This window comes from Coregonus clupeaformis, chromosome 36 (assembly GCF_020615455.1).
Source record: "Coregonus clupeaformis isolate EN_2021a chromosome 36, ASM2061545v1, whole genome shotgun sequence".
Classification (NCBI taxonomy): Eukaryota; Metazoa; Chordata; class Actinopteri; order Salmoniformes; family Salmonidae; genus Coregonus; species Coregonus clupeaformis.
In genome coordinates this window covers 19,558,665-19,567,307 of record NC_059227.1, presented here as the reverse complement: position 1 = coordinate 19,567,307, position 8,643 = coordinate 19,558,665, and positions in this window count along the sequence as shown.

Here is an 8,643-nt window from a genome sequence, read left to right as displayed (position 1 = left end):
TTGCCTCAATTTGGCAGTCTTAATTTTTGTGGGGGTAAATACTGGCAAATATATTAATAAATGTAACCTTGTCCTAGAGAGACTTACACAAGTATCAAAACGCCATGCCAGGGTAAGCTTACACGAAACAAAGCCCTTATTTTAAGTGTTTCCTGAATGGCGGAAAACGATTGGAACCATTTCCTTGTTTGACTGCTAGGTTTGATGGGTATTATGACTCATACTGTGGTACTCTATTGGAGCTCTGCCCAAGCAAGGCATTTGATTGGTTTGACGTGTTGCGAGGCGTCAATGATTTACACCGGGTTACCCCCTATTTAGCTATTTTTCAGCCATGAACTTCCCCAGGCATTCCATTTTAGGGAAGCCTGGTTCACGACGAGGCTAAGAAACCTGCAACCACCGGCACGGAAATGGTTTGACAGCAATACAGAGTAACAAATAAGCAGATTAGAAAATAACATGTAAAGGGATGTGGCAAAGATAAATTATTCACACAAACCTCCAGTGAGGGAAAAAAGTATTTGATCCCCTGCTGATTTTGTACGTTTGCCCACTGACAAAGAAATGATCAGTCTATGATTTTAATGGTAGGTTTATTTGAACAGGGAGAGACAGAATAACAATAACAAAAATCCAGAAAAACGCATGTCAAAAATGTTATAAATTGATTTGCATTTTAATGAGGGAAATAAGTATTTGACCCCCTCTCAATCAGAAAGATTTCTGGCTCCCAGGTGTCTTTTATACAGGTAACGAGCTGAGATTAGGAGCACACTCTTAAAGGGAGTGCTCCTAATCTCAGCTTGTTACCTGTATAAAAGACACCTGTCCACAGAAGCAATCAATCAATCAGATTCCAAACTCTCCACCATGGCCAAGACCAAAGAGCTCTCCAAGGATGTCAGGGACAAGATTGTAGACCTACACAAGGCTGGAATGGGCTACAAGACCATCGCCAAGCAGCTTGGTGAGAAGGTGACAACAGTTGGTGTGATTATTCGCAAATGGAAGAAACACAAAATAACTGTCAATCTCCCTCGGCCTGGGGCTCCATGAAAGATCTCACCTCGTGGAGTTGCAATGATCATGAGAACAGTGAGGAATGAGCCCAGAACTACACGGGAGGATCTTGTCAATGATCTCAAGGCAGCTGGGACCATAGTCACCAAGAAAACAATTGGTAACACACTACGCCGTGAAGGACTGAAATCCTGCAGCGCCCGCAAGGTCCCTCTGCTCAAGAAAGCACATATACATGCCCGTCTGAAGTTTGCCAATGAACATCTGAATGATTCAGAGGACAACTGGGTGAAAGTGTTGTGGTCAGATGAGACCAAAATTGAGCTCTTTGGCATCAACTCAACTCGCCGTGTTTGGAGAAGGAGGAATTCTGCCTATGACCCCAAGAACACCATCCCCACCGTCAAACATGGAGGTGGAAACATTATGCTAAGGGTGTGTTTTTCTGCTAAGAGGACAGGACAACTTCACCGCATCAAAGGGACGATGGACGGGGCCATGTACCATCAAATCTTGGGTGACAACCTCCTTCCCTCAGCCAGGGCATTGAAAATGGGTCGTGGATGGGTATTTCAGCATGACAATGACCCAAAACACATGGCCAAGGCAACAAAGGAGTGGCTCAAGAAGAAGCACATTATGGTCCTGGAGTGGCCTAGCCAGTCTCCAGACCTTAATCCCATAGAAAATCTGTGGAGGGAGCTGAAGGTTCGAGTTGCCAAACGTCAGCCTCGAAACCTTAATGACTTGGAGAAGATCTGCAAAGAGGAGTGGAACAAAATCCCTCCTGAGATGTGTGCAAACCTGGTGGCCAACTACAATTAACATTTGACCTCTGTGATTGCCAACAAGGGTTTTGCCACCAGGTACTAGGTCATGTTTTGCAGAGGGGTCAAATACTTATTTCCCTCATTAAAATGCAAATCAATTTATAACATTTTTGACATGCGTTTTTCTGGATTTTTTGTTGTTATTCTGCCTCTCACTGTTCAAATAAACCTACCATTAAAATTATAGACTGATCATGTCTTTGTCAGTGGGCAAATGTACAAAATCAGCAGGGGATCAAATACTTTTTTCCCTCACTGTACTTAATTTAAACAATAAACGTTATACTTTTTTTAGGCTCTCGGGAGTATTCAACGACTATAGACTCCTAGTAAAAAGCAGACTTCGAAAAGGCATTTGATAAAGTACGACTGAGGTTCATATATAAATGCCTGGAGCATTTCAATTTTGGACAATCTCTTATAAATTGGGTTAAAATCATGTATAGTAACCCTAGGTGTAAAATAGTAAATAATGTATATTTCTCAGAAAGTTTTAAACTGTCAAGAGGAGTGAAACAAGGTTGTCCACTATCGGCATATCTATTTATTATTGCCATCTTGATGTTAGCTATTCAAATCAGATCCAACAATAATATCAAGGGATTAGAAATCCAGGGCTTAAAAACAAAGGTGTCATTGTACGCTGATGATTCATGTTTTCTTTTAAATCCACAACTTGAATCCCTCCACAGCCTCATAAAGGATCTAGATACATTTTCTAACCTCTCTGGATTACAACCAAATTATGATAAGTGTACTATATTACGTATTAGATCACTAAAAAATTCAATTTTTACATTACCTTGTAGTTTACCAATAAAATGGTCTGATGGTGATGTGGATATACTCGGAATACATATCCCAAATGAAATAAATGATCTCACTCCAATACATTTTAATAGAAAGTTAGCAAAAAGATCTTGCTACCATGGAAAGGTAAATACCTGTCAATTTGTGGAAAAGTCACCCTGATTAACTCTTTAGTATTATCCCAGTTTACCTATTTGCTTATGGTCTTGCCTACGCCTAGCAAACAGTTTTTGAAATTATATGAGAAAAAAATATTCCATTTTATTTGGAATGGCAAGCCAGACAAAATTTAACGGGCCTATTTATATAATGAATATGAATTCGGAGGACAGAAATTATTAAATATTAAAGCATTAGACCTATCACTAAAAGCTTCAGTCATACAAAAATTATACTTAAATCCGAACTGGTTGTCTAGCAAACTAGTAAGATTGTCTCACCCAATGTTCGAGAAGGGACATTTTCCCTTTATTCAGATTATAACCCCTCACTTTCAGGTATTTGAAAAGGAAATCATCTCCCAAATATCACTATTTCTAAAACAAGCCATGGAAAGTTGGTTGCAATTTCAATTTAATCCTCCAGAAATGACAGAACAAATATTCAACAAATATTGTGGTTAGACTCAAATATACTAATTGATAAAAAACATTTTTTTTGAGAAAATGTTTATAAAAGGTATAATCTTCGTAAATGATATTATCGGTAGGAATGGTGGAGTTATGTCGCACATGCAGCTAACAAAAACGTATGGAAATGTCTGCTCTACCCAAAATTACAACCAAATAATTGCAGCATTACCGCAAAAATGGAAGAGGAAAGTGGAAGGAGGAAAAAGTAAGGAACTTGTCTGTCGGCCTTGCATTAATGAACATAATTGGATAAAGAAAATTGTGATAAATAAAAACGTTTACCAGTTTCTTTTAAGGACCAAAAGATTGACAGCCGTCCCATATAGATTGCAAAATAGTTGGGAAGAGATTTTTGACGTACCGATTCCATGGCATAGTGTTTATGAACTGACATGCAAAACGACGCCGGATTCAAAACTTAGAATTTTTCAATTGAAATTATTATATACAATTCTTGCTACCAATAGAATGTTATTTGTATGGGGGATACAATCTTCCCAGCTCTGCAGATTTGGCTGTGAAGAGACAGAATCATTACATCATTTGTTTTGGTACTGTCCATTTGTAGCTTGTTTCTGGACACAGGTCCAGGAATGGCTGAAGGATTGCAATATTTGCATGGAGCTGACCCTGCAGATAGCACTACTGGGTGATCTGAAAAGTCATAGTCAATCGATCAATAATATAATAATACTTTTAGCAACAAAAAAAAAAATTATATTCACAAACTGTAGAAACAATGAGAGTAGAAAGGTTCAGAACTTTTGTAAAACATCACAGTACAGTTGAAAAATATATGGCAAATAGAAATCCAATATGGATGGTGTTAAGAGATAGATGGGAGGTGTTGAATGGAGCTGAAGGATGGGACTAATAACAACAACTAATAACAACAAGATAAGTAGTGTAAGAAATGCTGTGTCCATAATAAGTACTGGGCGGCAGATAGCTTAGTGGTTAAGAGCGTTGTGCCAGTAACCGAAAGGTCGCTGTTCTAATCCCTGAGCCAACTAGGTGAAAAATCTGTCGGTGTGCCCTTGAGCAAGGCACTTAACCCTAATTGCTCCTGTAAATCGCTCTGGATTAGAGCGTCTTCTAAATAACAAAAATAAATAAATAAAAAAGTATATAGGTTATATATTGTGAGCTTTTGTGAAAGAGCACAGTTAGAAAGATATGGCATATAGAAGCATACCAGATGGACATCATGAAAATGATCTGAGGAAGTTCAGGAGTAAAAACAAACAAAATATAATTATTGAATGTGTCCATAAAATGTATATAGTATGGATAAGCATGAAGTAGAGGCCTAAGCATTGTTGTTCACTAGTTTACTCCAATTAGGGAAGGGATGGTGCGGTTGGAATGTAATAAAAGGGAAATATATATATATTTAAAGGATATGTATGTATGTGTGTATATATATATATATATATATACAGTGAGGGAAAAATGTATTTGATCCCCTTCTGATTTTGTACGTTTGCCCACTGACAAAGAAATTATCAGTCTATAATTTTTATGGTAGGTTTATTTGAACAGTGAGAGACAGAATAACAACAAAAAAATCCAGAAAAACGCATGTCAAAAATGTTATAAATTGATTTGCATTTTAATGAGGGAAATAAGTATTTGACCCCCTCTCAATCAGAAAGATTTCTGGCTCCCAGGTGTCTTTTATACAGGTAACGAGCTAAGATTAGGAGCACACTCTCCACCATGGCCAAGACCAAAGAGCTCTCCAAGGATGTCAGGGACAAGATTGTAGACCTACACAAGGCTGGAATGAGCTACAAGACCATCGCCAAGCAGCTTGGTGAGAAGGTGACAACAGTTGTTGCGATTATTCGCAAATGGAAGAAACACAAAAGAACTGTCAATCTCCCTCGGCCTGGGGCTCCATGCAAGATCTCACCTCGTGGCGTTGCAATGATCATGAGAACGGTGAGGAATCAGCCCAAAACTACACGGGAGGATCTTGTCAATGATCTCAAGGCAGCTGGGACCATAGTCACCAAGAAAACAATTGCGCCCGCAAGGTCCCCCTGCTCAAGAAAGCACATATACAAGGCCGTCTGAAGTTTGCCAATGAACATCTGAATGATTCAGAGGAGAACTGAGTGAAAGTGTTGTGGTCAGATGAGACCAAAATCGAGCTCTTTGGCATCAACTCAACTCGCTGTGTTTGGAGGAGGAGGAATGCTGCCTATGACCCCAAGAACACCATCCCCACCGTCAAACATGGAGGTGGAAACATTATGCTTAGGGGGTGTTTTTCTGCTAAGGGGACAGGACAACTTCACCGCATCAAAGGGACGATGGACGGGGCCATGTACCATCAAATCTTGGGTGAGAACCTCCTTCCCTCAGCCAGGGCATTGAAAATGGGTCGTGGATGGTTATTCCAGCATGACAATGACCCAAAACACACGGCCAAGGCAACAAAGGAGTGGCTCAAGAAGAAGCATATTAAGGTCCTGGAGTGGCCTAGCCAGTCTCCAGACCTTAATCCCATAGAAAATCTGTGGAGGGAGCTGAAGGTTCGAGTTGCCAAATGTCAGCCTCAAAAGCTTAATGACTTGGAGAAGATCTGCAAAGAGTGGGACAAAATCCCTCCTGAGATGTGTGCAAACCTGGTGGCCAACTACAAGAAACGTCTGACCTCTGTGATTGCCAACAAGGGTTTTGCCACCAAGTACTAAGTCATGTTTTGCAGAGGGGTCAAATACTTATTTCCCTCATTAAAATGCAAATCAATTTATAACATTTTTGACATGCGTTTTTCTGGATTTTTTGTCGTTATTCTGTCTCTCACTGATCAAATAAACCTATCATTAAAAGTATAGATTGATCATGTCTTTGTCAGTGGGTGTCATGCCCTGACTCAGGGGACTCTTATATGTTGAGTCAGGGTGTGTATATTCTTTGTGGTGTTTTCTATGTTTTGATCTATTATGTGTAGATCTATGTTGGCTGGTGTGGTTCCCAATCAGAGGCAGCTGTAGCTCGTTGTCTCTGATTGGGGATCATACTTAGGCAGCCTATTGGCACTAGTGGGTTGTGGGATCTTGTTCCTTGTAAGGTATGTTGTGTGTGCTACCTTGGACTTCACGTTTCGTTTATTGTTTTGTCGTGGTGTTTATTCAGTTAAAATAAACATGTACGTATATCACACTGCGCCTTGGTCTGACCCGTCATTCAACGTACGTGACAGTGGGCAAACGTACAAAATCAGCAGGGGATCAAATACTTTTTTCCCCTCACTGTATATACAGTGGGGAGAACAAGTATTTGATACACTGCCGATTTTGCAGGTTTTCCTACTTACAAAGCATGTAGAGGTCTGTAATTTTTATCATAGTTACACTTCAACTGTGAGAGACGGAATCTAAAACAAAAATCCAGAAAATCACATTGTATGATTTTTAAGTAATTCATTTGCATTTTATTGCATGACATAAGTATTTGATCACCTACCAACCAGTAAGAATTCCAGCTCTCACAGACCTGTTAGTTTTTCTTTAAGAAGCCCTCCTGTTCTCCACTCATTACCTGTATTAACTGCACCTGTTTGAACTCGTTACCTGTATAAAAGACACGTGTCCACACACTCAATCAAACAGACTCCAACCTCTCCACAATGGCCAAGACCAGAGAGCTGTGTAAGGACATCAGTGATGAAATTGTAGACCTGCACAAGGCTGGGATGGGCTACAGGACAATAGGCAAGCAGCTTGGTGAGAAGGCAACAACTGTTGGCGCAATTATTAGAAAATGGAAGAAGTTCAAGATGACGGTCAATCACCCTCGGTCTGGGTCTCCATGCAAGATCTGACCTCGTGGGGCATCAATGATCATGAGGAAGGTGAGGGATCCGCCCAGAACTACACGGCAGGACCTGGTCAATGACCTGAAGAGAGCTGGGACCACAGTCTCAAAGAAAACCATTAGTAACAAACTACGCCGTCATGGATTAAAATCCTGCAGCGCACGCAAGGTCCCCCTGCTCAAGCCAACGCATATCCAGGCCCGTCTGAAGTTTGCCTTTGACCATCTGGATGATCCAGAGGAGGAATGGGAGAAGGTCATGTGGTCTGATGAGACAAAAACATAGCTTTTTGGTCTAAACTCCACTCGCCGTGTTTGGAGGAAGAAGAAGTACAACTCCAAGAACACCATCCCAACCGTGAAGCATGGAGGTGGAAACATCATTCTTTGGGGATGCTTTTCTGCAAAGGGGACAGGACGACTGCACCGTATTGAGGGAAAGAATGGATGGGGCCATATATCGCGAGATCTTGGCCAACAACCTCCTTCCCTCAGTAAGAGCATTGAAGATGGGTCGTGGCTGGGTCTTCCAGCATGACAACAACCTGAAACACACAGCCAGGGCAACTAAGGAGTGGCTCCGTAAGAAGCATCTCAAGGTCCTGGAGTGGCCTAGCCAGTCTCCAGACCTGAACCCAATAGAAAATCTTTGGAGGGAGCTGAAATCCATATTGCCCAGCGACAGCCCCGAAACCTGAAGGATCTGGAGAAGGTCTGTATGGAGGAGTGGGCCAAAACCCCTACTGCAGTGTGTGCAAACCTGGTCAAGACCTACAGGAAACATATGATCTCTGTAATTGCAAACAAAGGTTTCTGTACCAAATATTAAGTTCTGCTTTTCTGATGTATCAAATACTTATGTCATGCAATAAAATGCAAATTAATTACTTAAAAATCATACAATGTGATTTTCTGGATTTTTGTTGTAGATTCCGTTTCTCACAGTTGAAGTGTACCTATGATAAAAATTACAGACCTCTACATGCTTTGTAAGTAGGAAAACCTGCAAAATCGGCAGTGTATCAAATACTTGTTCTCCCCACTGTATATGCAAGAAAAAGAAAAGAAGAAAAAAAAAAACATATGGGGGATTGGAAGTGATGCAGACATTTACATTGATGGAAGTTACAATCTATCTGCAATATTAAAGCTGATCTACCCCCTAAAAAAAAAAGAAGAAAAAAAATGCTGAATTGTGTTAATTGTGCTGTTAGTTGTTTATCCATCAACAATATGTACAACACAGGTTACACCTGCTTGACGAGGATATACAAACAGTATACATCTTTGGCATAAAATGAGAGACACAATGAATGGCTTGCTGGCAGAGTATGATTAGCTTTTAGCTTATGATATGATTTATGAACCAGCACACCATTGTGCATCTATCATATGAAATACAACTGGGTTGGAAATACAATGAATATTACTTCCTTGTTCAAGTTTCAAGTTTCAACTTCTAATGTCACATGTACAAGTACTGTGAAATGCCTTTCTTGCAAGCTCTAAACCCAACAATG